Below are 13551 nucleotides of genomic sequence, written 5' to 3' on the forward strand. Positions count from 1 at the left end.
TGCCCATTCCAACCTTTCTCTCCATTTGGATGGGCAAGGTGTAGGAAGGGCATGGTGCACATTACCCCTACTCTCCGTTGGCTCTGCAAAGGGTTTACAGTTATGTGCCCATGGACAGTGGTGTATTTCAGCAGTTTGCTGAGCTTTWGTTTTGCTCCAGGAGCCTACTTTTTATGCATGCTAAACTCTCTTTGCAGGGAGCACGCTTAACTTTGCTTGGGTGCTGGCACTTGGCCCAGCTACCACTGGTGAAGCTCTGCTGTGGGACCCCTGCTTGGGGGTGACCTTGGCCATGCTAACCCAGGCTGCMTTCATCCCATTAGTTTTGGGGTGCCAGGGCCCCACAGCCTATTACACCAGTGCTCTGCAGAGCTGTCAGCCTGTGGCACAGCCAGAGGAAGTCTTGGTTTGGCTCCTGTCTGCCTGCTCTCCGTGTGGGCTATTGGGTAAGTATTAGCTGCTAGCCACAAGCAGGAGTACAGTCATGCTATATTTCAACCAGTACAGTTAGGCTGGAGATACAGCAGGGACCATCTCCCCTCTATCACCTGAACTACACATCTGCTGAGTGGTCCTGAAGCAAACTGCCTGTTCAGGAATAGGTTGTTACCTTGTGAGGTCGCCTACAATGAACCACCTCTGCTGGCCATGCTCTAGGCAGCCAAGTATTCATTTATGAGCACACACAGGCTCGGCATCTGGCCGGAGAGCTGCTCCCCATCTGCATAGAGAGCTGTTTTTGGTGGACCATAAGCCTCCTTAGTCATCCTTGCCACGTTTCCTACCCAGTCCTGGTACCACTACCTTTGCGCTGGGCTGGACAATGACATGCATGGACTGAATGTGCAAATTGTTATCAGTTGGTAACAGCTCTTGTGATTTATGAGCATCTGTAATGCCAGCAGCCAGACCAGCTCAGTGCCTGGCAAGGCACAAGCACTTGCAGCATGCAKTTCCAGGCTTGGACCCCCACTTTTTGCAAGAAAACAAGCTTTCTGGGTTTCTCCTTCTGCCCCCAGCAGCTGACTGCATGGCCCTGCTCTGGCTTAGAGATGAGACTCATTGCCCCCTCCTCTCACTGGTATCTTGGAGCAGTGGCACTGCATGAGCACCCCTGCAAAAACAAGACAAATTGCCATCTGAGCCCKATGCTTGCAAGGACCTGGGCCAGGCTGGCTTCAGCCTATCTCTGACCCTTGGAGCACTCCTTCCCCACTTTGCTGCAAGTCATAGGGTGTCTGCAAGCTCTTTGCATGGCTGCAGTCACAGACACACCCTTGCATAGTAGTTGGAACCAGTGATAACGTTCCCTATAGGGAGAAATAATGGGCAGGGAACAGTATCTAATTAGGAGCTGGTGTTGCACCTTGAGCTGTGAGAGCAAGCACCTGAGGCTCAGCCCATGTCAGCAAGTAGGATAGGGCTGCTGGGGATAGTGCTATTTAAGAGGAGTGGCAGCCCTAAATATCTCACTGTGTTAGCCCCCTGGTGCCTGCTGCCCACCTGCAGGGTCTGAATCCCTTGCCCAGACCTTGGGGAGAATGGATTTTAGCTAGCAGTTCTCTTCACCTGGTTGCTCTGGCTTTTCCTCCAGGGCTTCTGTGGGACTACAAGGCCTGGGATGGGTATGATACTGCAGGATGCTGATGTGCAGAGCACCCATGTCCCTGGTTATGTTGGGGCTCAGTAGCCTGTGAAGGCATAGAGGAGTCGGGAGSTTGTCCTTGCCCCCTCCTCCCCAGCCATCTGCTCTAAGTCAGTTTGCTACAGTGTTTGATTGCTTCTTCCTGATAAGGTTAACAAGAGGGTGAGTGTTTGGAGATTTGGAACAGCCTGTTTACCTTTAAGTGTTCCTATAAAAAAAAGCAGAGGAGGAAAGATGTTTATCCTTGTGTCCTGTTGGGATTTCCCTTACTGCAGATTGTGTCTGTGGCCTCYTGTCTGTCTGCTGCATGCCTCGGAGGGTTTGGCTCTGTCTCCTCTATAGCCCCTGTTTGTGCAGTGGAAGGCTGAGATCTGGTTCCTCCCCTTCCCTCCCCACCCTCAATCTCCTCTCTGAACTGAAGAAGCATAGCCTCTCCTTTTATGCCATGTGTTCCAGCTCCTGACCATCTTGGTGGCCTATCATTTTTTAATAGAAGGATTTTTTCAAGTGTTTCTGCTCCGTTACAGTGGAGTTGTTTAGCTATCCCTTCWTGTTTGGCATGTCCTGGAGCCTTCTACTGGTGGAGTCACAGTGCTTATATGATGCTGTTCCTTTTTTTAATGGCAACAAAGTATTGCCTGTTCATAGGGCTTCAGGCAAGGACACTGCAGAACCAAGAGCTGTTCCCCAGCCAAAGAGCAGAGCTGAGCTAAGCATGAGTGCTGGGAGCACAGCCCTGGTGCGCTGGCGACATGTCTGGCTTATAGCACTGGGAGGAAGCCAAGCAAGGAGGGCCGGGGGGACCTGAGGGCAGAGCTGTAGCTGCAGCAGGGGTTGTCATTAGCAAGGACGTGGAAGCTGCTCTTCTGCAGCAAGCCCTGCTCTGGGAGGGGCCTGCCAGAGATGGGCTGAACCTATGGATTAACACTACTGCTGCTCTCCAGAGGTCTCCCCAAAGCACCAGCCATCTTGTTTGTTTCTCCTCTAGCTCAGCATCTTTGCTGCTGTCTCAGTTACAGTTAAATGCTGAGTGGAGGGAGAAGAGAATAGATAGGTTTTGGGATAGCAAAGTGGTTGAGTGTTTTACATCTGCTCTTCATTGCCTGTGAAAAAGCCAGGGATGATGCTTGGCATCCCTCAGAGTGGGTCGGGAAGCCGTCCTTGCCAGAAAGGGTAGCTAACTTGTTTTACATTTCTAGGAAATGGCTGAAGGCTGGATCTGATTCTGCTGTAACGAGAGCTCAGCTGCAAATGTTGTTGCATCCTACAAATGCTCTTGAAGAGCAAAACCTCTCAATAAGTTGTGATGCCCGTTGTAATGATACGAGTATAAATGATCCATATTGACAAAATTAGTTCTGGAAACAGTCTGGGAATGGGCTGACAGGGACCTCACAAAGTTGACAGATGTATGCAAACTGCTGGCCTGAGGATCGATTAACTCACTGCAACMGGACAAAAAAAGGGACATGCTGGCTCCGTACAGAACCATAGTGTGAAACCAGCTGGGTTAAATTACCTGGAGGACATCCAAGCAGAGACCTCCATGCTTCCCAGGGGTTTGGGGCTTTCTGCAGATGCAAGAGGAAAGTGAGACTGTATTTAAGAGAATAGGGGGTATATGAAGCTAAGCAGGAAGGAGAGTATGGATGCTCTTGTGGTTCTGCTGCAGGAGTCAGACCTGATCTGTGATGCAGCAAAGCTGAGGTATTTGCACTGTGTGGGAGGCTAAGGGCGAGAAGGGGTTCAATATGGTGATATGCTAAGCATTTTGAAAAACAGGCAGTGAATGGTGAAAGCAAAAGACTAACGCTGAACAGACATTTGGAGTTTTGCCATGTGGCTTTGGTAGAGGATGGGGAGCACTGGCAGTCCTGTGCCTCCTCCTTACACCCTGGAGCTTACTGACCTTTATGGGACCAGTCCGAGGACTGACTCAGGCAGCCAACAGAGTAGCAATATGTGGGGAAGCTGAGATAAAGGTCTGAAAAAAAAAGTGTCCTGGGAAACATATGAGACTTTCTCAGACCAAAGATTGCTCAAAGGRGGATGCCCATAGACAGCTCAAAGCTGTAGGGTTGCTGTGGGCTGCAGGTGAGGAGAGGAGCAGATGTCTTGATTGTGTGCACACGAGTTCTGCTGATTGTAGGATAGTTCCTTGGACGAGGAGAGGATCAATACCCTGTACCTGGCTTCACACTGGGCTTCCTGCAGCTCATCTCATCTCTTAGGTCTGAATTCTTCATGGGCAGAGCAAAGCTCAGCATGTTGCCATGTGGCAACAGCCTGCTGATCATCTGCAGATGTGTGTGGGGGGGGAGTTTAGGAATAGCACCATAATCCACACCTAGATTGCAGGAGAAACCCAACTTTTTAACCTGGATAATTCAGCTCTTTGCAGGTTGATGCATGCYGGTCCAGGTTTGCAAATTAAGGAGTGGCAGGAGCCTTGGACCACTCCAGCTCCCTGGTATGGGACATAGTGACTGTCAGGCAGTCACTAGAAGGCTTTCCCAGTCCTTCCAGCTAGAGGCAAAATCACTTTGCTGTTCCTAGAGTGCCTGGTGCCTTCTTCCCAAGAAAGGTGTGCCTGGCCCAGCAAACACTCTCTTTGGTATTTGCCCAAGCAATAAGTTTTACTGCAGAGAAACGGAAAAAATCTTCTCCATCCAACTGCTCTAGGAGTTAGCGTATGTTTTTCCAACCAGTTTTCGTACTGTGCCTGCTGGATATCCTCCACGAGATGCCACATGGGAGAACACCCAGGCTTAACAGCTTTGTTATGGCATGAAGGAAGCCACAAGTGCTCTCTTCCCAGTCCCAGTGATGGTGGCACCAAGGATGATACTGGCATTTCCTGGGTACCTCACCCTGCTACTGGGTGGTCACAGCGAGGCAAGGCTGCTGCTAACACAGCAGGGTCCAACTGGAGGAAAGAAAGAACAAAAAATTAGCTGCTAAGTGGCTATGAACTAACAAGTAATAACACTGAAGCTCTAACACTTCCAGTAATTTGCTTTCCCGTCTCTATCAGAAAACCAGAAATCCCTCTCCTCTTCTTTTTTTCTTTTCCTCTCCAAAAATAAGAGAACACTAGAGRTTATGTCAATGTTTTCCTGTTTTGGTCAATTTTTACCCCCAAACCAGGATAATTCTGACTTTTTAAAATTCAGATGTTTTTATTTTCTCAATGAAAAGTACACATTTTTCCTGAAAGTTTATTGTCATGAAAATTAGTTTTGTTCTATTTGCCTTCAAATCTCTGTGATGGAGTGGGAGGAAGATTGTGAGATTCCATCTCTGTTTGAGCATGGAAAGGCCCTTTCTAGTAGGCTGAATGAGTTSCATCCTGATATCTCACAACGCCCACCATGTAGTGATTCCTCTGGGAAAAGGGTTTTCTCCCTGGCCCATGGATCATCAAGGGTCAGGCTGTGGTAACCTTGACGCAAGGACTAACTTAAACTCTAAGTTATTCTGTCTTCCAGCTCAAATTTTTATTCCTCCATCTGCCTTAAGGCTGAGGAGCTGCAGTCATGGTGCAAGGCTTGATTCTGCTGGACAGCATGCAAATCCAGAGTGAAAATGCTCTGCTACTTATCTGACATGTCCATTTGTGCCAATGGATTGGAGGAATGCCTGGGCTCATGGGACTAGTTGTTCAGCAAGCACTCGCTCGCCCATGATGGAGAATSCCAACTGCCTGGAAGTGTGCATCCAAGTGCCATTACAATGAGTGGCTGCCTACCCGGGACCTGCATGGGCTCTGTGAACATCAGAGCTAAACCAGGGTAGACTTCCTCCTTGCACCAGCAAGGAGAGTTGTACTAAGCCCTTTGGGCTGYGGATGGGACTCATATAGGCTGCTTTTTTTGCTTGGTTGGAGTTTTTTGGTTTTTTTCACCAGCCTCTGGTTAGGCTGGAAGTATCACCAAGTCATCCTTCCTTGTGATGATTTGGCATTAGTGCTTTGTTACTGAACAGAATRGACAGAATAAGGACAATATAATAAAGAGAAAGAATTCACCAGTGTGGTCAACCCTAAGGGAAGGTTGAGTTGGATCTCAGTAAAGGAGCAGGCAGATGTGGGTTTCTTTTTTTTTCTTTTTCAAACTTTCTTGCTTGGTGTCTGGTTGGTTCAAGCTGTAGCGGCTAGCTCACAGGCCTGTTCAGCCCTCGGTGCCATCTTCAGAAGCAATTGCTCAGAGCAGGGGTTTGTGGGCCTAGACTCCTGGGAGGGAGCAGAAGTGGAGCCTCTCTGTGTTCACATCTGAATCTGGGATTTGGGCTCCCTATAAGCATCTGAACCAAAACCCCAAACCAGAACCTGAGATCCTGAGGTACCATTACTAGAGTTGTGAAGGCTACAATCCCAGGTCACTGCCATAATGATGTAGAGCAAGTTCATTTCAGACATTTTAAAATGCTAAATGAAAGGAAAAGAGCAGCTCTTTGGATGCTTCGCAAAAGAGGCAAATGATGGCTGTGATGCCTAAAGAGCCTCATCTCTGCCTAGCACCACTTACTTTTCCAAGGGTGACTGTACCATTTGATCCCCATGAGACTTCATCTCTTGCTTTTGGAGGCATTGCCTGGGGTTCAGAACTGCTCTCACCCTTTGCATCCACAGAAAAGAAAGGCCTTTCTGAGAGCACCTGTGGGAGTGTTGAGGACTTGGGTCTGGCCATACTTGTCAGGCTCCCAGGGGTCAGCTCTGCTGGGAAGGAGGTGTGCTCTGGGCTGGGAGGAGAGGCACAGACTCCATCCATCCTGTGTGGCTCTGGAGAATGCCTACCATTTCAGCCACTCCTGTGCAGATGATGCCTGTATGCAGTCTGTGTGAACACACTCAGTCCTCCTTCTTCAGCTTTCTGCAGCAGAATCTGGAGGTGGGAACAGTCAGCGGAGGGAGGTTTGGGGGCAGCGRTGCTCTCCCTCCTGGTTGCCAGGGACACAGTGGCAGGGGTCTGCGGTGGGATGGAGTGAAGGAGAAGCAGGGGCAGGTCTGACTTGGAGTGAGAAGATGTTTTAAGCACAACTGTAGTAAGCGCTTGCAGCAGAGATGGGTACTATCTCCTGCTTCTCATCAGTAAAGATTAGTAATGACTCCCTGAGGAGAGGTTGGGGGGAGTATGGCACAAGGATTTGCAGCTTGCTGCTAGAGGAGACAGATCCAGTCTTTTGAAGATGTCCTCAAGTGACATGGAAGAGTGTGGGCCTGAAGGCATGGCCTGGCACTGGCCACTGTGGGCGAGTGGCTCTGGGGACAGCATGCAGCTGTACCTGTGACATGGGGACAAGGACAGCGAAAGAGGTGGCTGGAGAAAGGGACCAGAAAGTGTTATCTGTTCTCTGCAAGCTGCAATACTGCCTTTAAAATCTCCCTTCTCACTTGATCTGTTCTTCTTTTCTAAGAAATTAAGCCAAGCTTTCCCACAGACTCAGACAGCTATTATAGACATATTATTACCAGATGGTTTGTTTTTCCATAGAACTGGAGGCCAGTGTGAGGTAACAGGGACAAAAATTAACCCATCCCAAACCAATGACATGCGCAGGGGCTACAGCTTCATGGTATGGTCAGCCATGTCTTGCCCTACCCCTCGCATGGCTCTGGTTCACAACGGGTCTGCAAAGCAGGGCCGCCCTCACAGCGACTGCTGAATGAGGGGAACATCCCCGCCAGTGCTGGGATTTACACCCCATGCGCTTGTCTGGCAGGGGGCAGGCGGGTGGCTGGAAACACCGCAGCTGAGGCAAACCACCACCCCCCAATGCCTCTGAGCCCTTGAACGCACTGCAGCCGCGTCTTCAAGAGTCTTTGAAGGTGGCTGCTTATTGGAGCAAGTCTCCCTTGTTCCTCCAGCAAAAGTGAACATACACTTTGGGGAATTATAGAGCATGGAAGAAAAGGAGGGAAAGAGGCTAGGACTCTCAGAGCTCCTTCAGCCTGAATTTTGAAGACAGTCTGTAGAGGCAAACTGTGCACTACTCGATGCCATCAGCCTCTAGCAGTAGCTGAAAATTTTCTTTCCAAGCTATGCTGAAAAAGAGGGAGGGGAGGGAAAAGTCCTTCTGGGCCTATTCGAACCTATTTAGTGAAAGAGAAACCCAGCTGGCAAACTGAGAAGTGGGGAAGTTCACGTTAGGTCAAATGAACTAGTGATTCAAACAGACGGGAAGCGCCGCGTTCTGGCTGTCCTGCCTTCTACCAGATTTATAAGACTGTTAGGAGAAGAAAAACTGTAAAGGTGCCATTTCAAGTAAAAAATGCCAAGGTATTCAGAAGATGCTAAGCGGCATGGGTTGGCTTTTCTCCTATGCCTGTGGCTGCCAGAGCAGATGGCATGATGAGAATGAGACCCTTTTCCTGTGCACCCTCGCTGCTACATCTGCTTTATTGCCTGCAGTATGAAGCTTGCAGGCCTGCTTTACTGGAACTAATACTTGTATGCGTTGCAAGAACCTCTTCTTACAAACTACATTCCTTCGAGGGCTCTGCATCCCACCTGGAGATGTCACCAGCTGTTTAGCTGTAGGCACTGGTGTTCTCCTTACTACATTCCTGCCTGGAGGGACTTCTCCACTGTCTTATCCTGCAAAGATCCACTGTGGGAATTTAAATTATCATGTGTGGAAACACCACAAACCACACTCTTTTCAGTGGAGTTTGTGGTTGGCCCAGCAGTCCGCTTGGACCATGGTTGTTCCCACTGCGTGGGATTGTAMCAGAGACAGGGCAGTGAGGCAGAAAGAAATGTCAACTCAGACCATAGTGACTCATGGACAAACTGGCTTGTGTCTTCTGCAACTTTAGGGGCTGGGGTCGTACAGCCAGCCCAGGGGTAAATAGCCTGTGGCTATCCCATGGTAATAGGAGAATAGCAAAGTCTTTTCTAGCTACATCTCCGTTATTCCAAACACTTAGTAAGTCTTGAATATTTATGTCCCCAGGAAATGGAAGAATGTGATTCAGCCAGTTTGGAGGTCTGGACATTGGTGTTTGTTTCGTGTGGTTGCAACCAGGGAAATTTCGGTTACTTTTTAATTCTAGTCTCTCCCAGGGATTTGTAATGGGATGAAGCTGCCCCAGCTACAGAACATGGTGCTGGAAACCTGGCACACTCCCATTCCCCACTTTCTAAATGAACCATTTGGCTATGAGCATATGAGTTTGGTCCTGGCTTTTCCCTGGGGAATTCATTTCAATTCATTTCCTTATTTCTTTTGGAAAGAACATTTTCCATTTCAAAATAGACTTAATTAAGGGAAAGGAAAAGTTGCATGAAAGAGTTAATATCAGAAAAATGGAACAAACTGATTTTTTCTCAGTTGCTAAACAAGACAAAAAAATTATATCCCGATTGCTTTTAATTTTTTTTTTTTTTGCCTCCATTCAGCCAGGAATTGGACTAAAACAATCCTACTTGCTAGCTCTGCTCCCACTGTGTGAAGTGGCTCTGTGGGACTATGACTGTCAGCCCAAAGCCCAGCTGGGTGACTTTCACTCTGGCTAGAGAGCAATTGCCTGCTGGGGCAAACAGGCATTGCAGAGGACTTCCCTTTGCCCTCCTGTACCACATTTTGGAAGGAGGCTGACTCCAGGAAGGAGAACCCCAGTGAGGGGTTCATCATGAAGGCATTCAAGAAGGGGTGCCCTTTTTGCATCCGTGACAGGGTKTGGTGTGTATTGGCTTTACCTGGCACAGAAGAGGACTGTGAGGGATTGTGTGGAAGAGGCAGGGCAGAGAGTTAGGGTACCAGATGTAGTGAGTTTGGCTGAGTCAGAGGGTTCAGCTGCRCTGGCATCTTCCAGAGAAGAAAGAAGAGAGAAAGGGGACGTTCTTGAAACTAAGGCACATGTCCTTGGATTTCACGACATGACAGTATAGTATTAGGCCAAATGATTGCAACATGCTTTTGAGTCAGCTTCCAAACTCCTAGCAAAAGGCTGGCTACATACCAGCTGAATTTCTGCAAAACTAGTCTGTACTTTTCCAAGGAAACAGCAGTTTAATGCCTTAGGGATGCTATCAGCTGTTATCCCTTATTTAGCACTGTAGACCTGGAAAAGGCAAAGCTGTATGTTAATCCAAGACTGCAGTCCTATTAGATATCACAGAAAACACAGCCAGGATGTTATGCCCAGTAACAGCTCTGCAGACCTCTAGGGTTAACAGCAAAGGTACCAGGCAGGGAATCACTCAGGCTTTCCTCTGGCAGCCCAGGCACTGCATGTTGCCCAGGGGGGACTCTGCTTTGCCTAGTTCCCCGCACCGTTTGCTGGCTTGCAGCGCTGCTGGCTTCTCACAGTGACATGCCGATGGCGCTGTCGGCCCGCGCTGTGGGGCGCAGGGGAGTGGGTGCAGCTGGGCCTGATGGGCTGCAGCTGTGCAGAGCCATATACGGCCAGGAGATGCTTTGCACAAGCCATACCATTATCATGAAGTCTTTACTGCTGCTGCTGACTTGCTTCCAGCTCACAAACTTCTGCAGAGCAACCAGGCAGTTTTTAAGATGGATGCGCTTCCCCCACACACACCTTCACTGTAAAGGGGGGAAGAGGGGGGGAAACCTGTAATATCAGAATAGCAGAGGCTGAGCTGCTATTCTGTCCTAATTTCTCAGGAGGAGGGAGGACATTTCACTGTTTTGCAGAATGCCAGGCTGCCTCCACTGACCTGAAAAATGTAGATCCCTTCCCAAAGTGCCACTTGCTGTCAGCCTGTGGCTGTTTTTAAAATCCCAGGTAAGCTACCCCACACTATCCCCAAGGAGGTGTGTTAGAGATCTGTAGGACATGAAGAGGAGTCCTGTACCTCAGATTCAGCCCCTGGGAAAGGGAAAGGGAAGGGGCATGGGCAGGGAGCCCCATGCCGTGTGGTGGTTATGCCTCACTCCTGTGCCTCTCCCATACGATCAGGTTCCCCAGAACTGTCACATAGCAGGAATTTGCCCCTAGACATGCTGGATCTCTGGGAGACCATCTTCAGTGAGGTTTGAGAGGTAAGATGCCTTGAAAATTTACCTGTCTGTGGCCTCAACTCCTGATGCYACCAGCGTAGCTCTGCAAAACTCCCCTATCTCTGTGAGCCTTGTTGGCTTTATAGACCAATCAGATTTGCACTGATATTAAAGATTTGAGGCTAGGGAAAATCCTTTATTTGAAGCATCAAAAAAAATCTCTCTTTTTGCATGGGGTGATGGTGGGCTTGCTACGATTTTATCTCGTGCTATGAGCATCTACCTTTGTGCTGCCCAGCCTCCAGAAGGGAGCCTTACTGGGCTTCCTACCTCTCTTTCAAAGCAAATGGGAGCCTGAGGCTCTCCATAGGCTGTATTTGCAGATCTCCTCCCCTTCCCCAGTGAAGGAGAGGGTCTGTGGGTTATCTACTCCCACCATGGGGAGTCTTCTCTGGTCCATTCCCTGTAAAATCAGAGAGAACCGAGTGAAACGCTGTTGCGGTGCCCGACTTGGGGGACTGTACCCAAAAGGCATGTTGTTCCCTCCCAGCCTTGGTACTGCAGCTTGGAAAAACGGTGAGGATGGAGCCACAGGGAATCCCTGGCAGTGGTCCTGCCTCTCCTTGAGACCATCAGCTTCTCCTCTTTCCTTTGCTTTCATTTCAGTTTCTACAGATGCACCTAAATTGCTGCATTCATGTTTTCCAGAAGAGATTTGTCATGAAAAAGTGTCTATTGTGCTGGGTTATTAGATTTCRTTTTAGCATAATCTGTGTTTTCTTCCACTGATTTTTGATATCATTTATTCAAAGAGTCATTATCTGATGGATCTTCCTCAGTGGTCTATCGACAGGCTCAGACAGGCTCCTCCACTAATGCAATTTMAAATCAGTGAAGGTGAAGCTTTTTTTCTTTCTTTTTTTAATGCTAACCAAAGATCTCAGCTTGAGACTTTTCTCCACATCCAAAAATGTTCTTTTCTGAATCACTTGTACAAAGAGGTTGTCACTGGTTTTGTGCATGAAAGGACAAGCTGCTACTTTTTTGTGGTGGGTGCTTATGGTTAGGAAGGGTGGGAGTTGGAAGAGGAGAAGGAAAGGAAAGAGATTTGGGTGATGCTCTAGGAGGAGAATTTGGGACTAGGTAAAAGATGACTTCTAGGGGGATGATGCAGTCCCAAAGTGGATGTCCACATGAATTTAAGGAGTTGTAGTCACAACACTGCAGAGAGAAGATAWATTATTATGCACTGTGGAGAAGGGTGATGGCTCCCTGCTGGTGTGGCAGGCGTGGAAAGACTCAAGTCATGCCAATAGGGGAAGAAATGGTCACAACTATGAATTATATAAGGTGGGTTTATGACATCCTTTGGAAAATTAGACTAAAGACTAGACCTGCATTTCAAAGTCTTCCCTAAATGAATTATTTGAAGAACCCACGTCCTTTTTGCTGGAGTTAATGTCTATGAGAACATTTATGACGTTTATATAGTGCAGAGGGAAAACACAGCTCTGCTTTGGAACTCCCTTAGCAAGAATTCCTAGAGCTGTCCCAGTGGCTGCTCGTGGATGACCTGCACAGATGATCAGCCCCAGAGTAGTGCAGGCTGGCCAAAAGGCAAAATAAGCTGAACTGCTGTAGGTAAGGATGTCCTGACAAACCCAGAGGCCAAGCTATTCCCAGATTAGGTCCGTAACAGAGGACATCACTCCTTCTTGCTCTACCTTGCTGTGGTCCCAAAGTATAGCTGGAGAGATCCTGCAGCATGGCGCAGGGTTGTTAGCCCTTACTGGTCACTAGCTGTGACTGCAGAAGGAGGTGATGTCTAGGGACCCAGCCTTACTCTGAGTAAAAGGAAGGGGCTTAAGAGTCTACTCTTTTCCCCATTCTTTCTTGGGCTTCTGACCCTTCTCTGTGACCCTGGCATCCTGTCACTCAAAATTTTCCCCAGGATAGTTAATGAGTGGCTATGCTGCTACTCGAAACAAGCACAGGGAAAAGGACTATTTTGAATAATATGAGAGACAGAATGGAAGGTTGTTTCCAGGGTGTGGAAACTCTTCTTTGAAAGACTGTGCAGAAACCTGGAATGGAAAGGCGTCATGCAAATATGTAAGCAGAAGCATAAATATGGACAAAACTGAGAAGCAATGGAAGAGTGGCTGTTTTCCCTTAGCCAGGTAGCCATGAAAGTGTGATTCAAACCATAATGCATTGACTGAAAAGTGAAATAGGAGAATACTGGCAGAAAATGAGTTTTACAGTTGCTTCCTGCAAGTGTGTGCCCTACAGACCTAATCCTGAGCATTAGGCTTGTCTGTAAGGATCACTGCTACTTCAGGGTGACATTGGTGGCAGCTAGGTGCCCTGAATGTTCCCACAAAGCAGCAAGGAGCCTCCCTCAGCTCTCACTGCAGCCATAGCAGAAGGAGGCTTCTGACATCCATGCCTGGGGTTACTGTGGGATTACCTTCCATGGATGGAGTGGTGAGGCCTGCCTTGGGTCTGCCCCATCAGCACCAGAGACAGACCAAGTGGCTACAGCCTTCCTGGTGTCACCAGGAACATGAACTAAAATGTAGTTTGTCCTTCCACAATGTTCCTATATTCCTTAACTCCTCCTGGCAGATCTCTTCTTCCCTTTTTGCAACTAATATGCCTAAATCATTTTTACTGGCTGGGTTCCTGCTGTTGCCTCTTTTGCTCTTCTGAATGATCCTAGTCCTCTGTGTGTTCCTGAGATGCTCTACCTGGCCCAAATTAAGCCCCTCTGTCTGGCTTTCATTTCCATTTCTGAATGAAAGGTATGTGCTAGGTCTGGACAAACTGTGAATTTGTTACTTAATAACAGCCTTTGGTTTCCTCCTGTGCTGCGGAGGGCTGCAAGTGCCCTGTGGAAGATGCAGCCTATGGCTGTAGCATAATCAACCCCCAGAGGTTTC

The 13551-nt window shown here is 48.4% G+C and overlaps 1 long non-coding RNA gene across 1 annotated transcript; it reads left to right on the forward strand.

The window, feature by feature from the left end:
* Window positions 1-10329: 10329 nt before the first annotated feature.
* Window positions 10330-11478, forward strand: LOC146590436 (uncharacterized). The gene is made up of 3 exons (XR_014897011.1): window positions 10330-10394; window positions 10569-10651; window positions 11422-11478. It is a non-coding gene; the product is annotated as an uncharacterized LOC146590436 (long non-coding RNA).
* The last annotated feature ends 2073 nt before the right edge of the window (window positions 11479-13551 follow it).

Source organism: Rhea americana, unplaced genomic scaffold (genome assembly GCF_003343005.1).
Source record: "Rhea americana isolate MKP2758 unplaced genomic scaffold, rheAme1 scaffold_408, whole genome shotgun sequence".
In the NCBI taxonomy this organism is placed as follows: Eukaryota; Metazoa; Chordata; class Aves; order Rheiformes; family Rheidae; genus Rhea; species Rhea americana.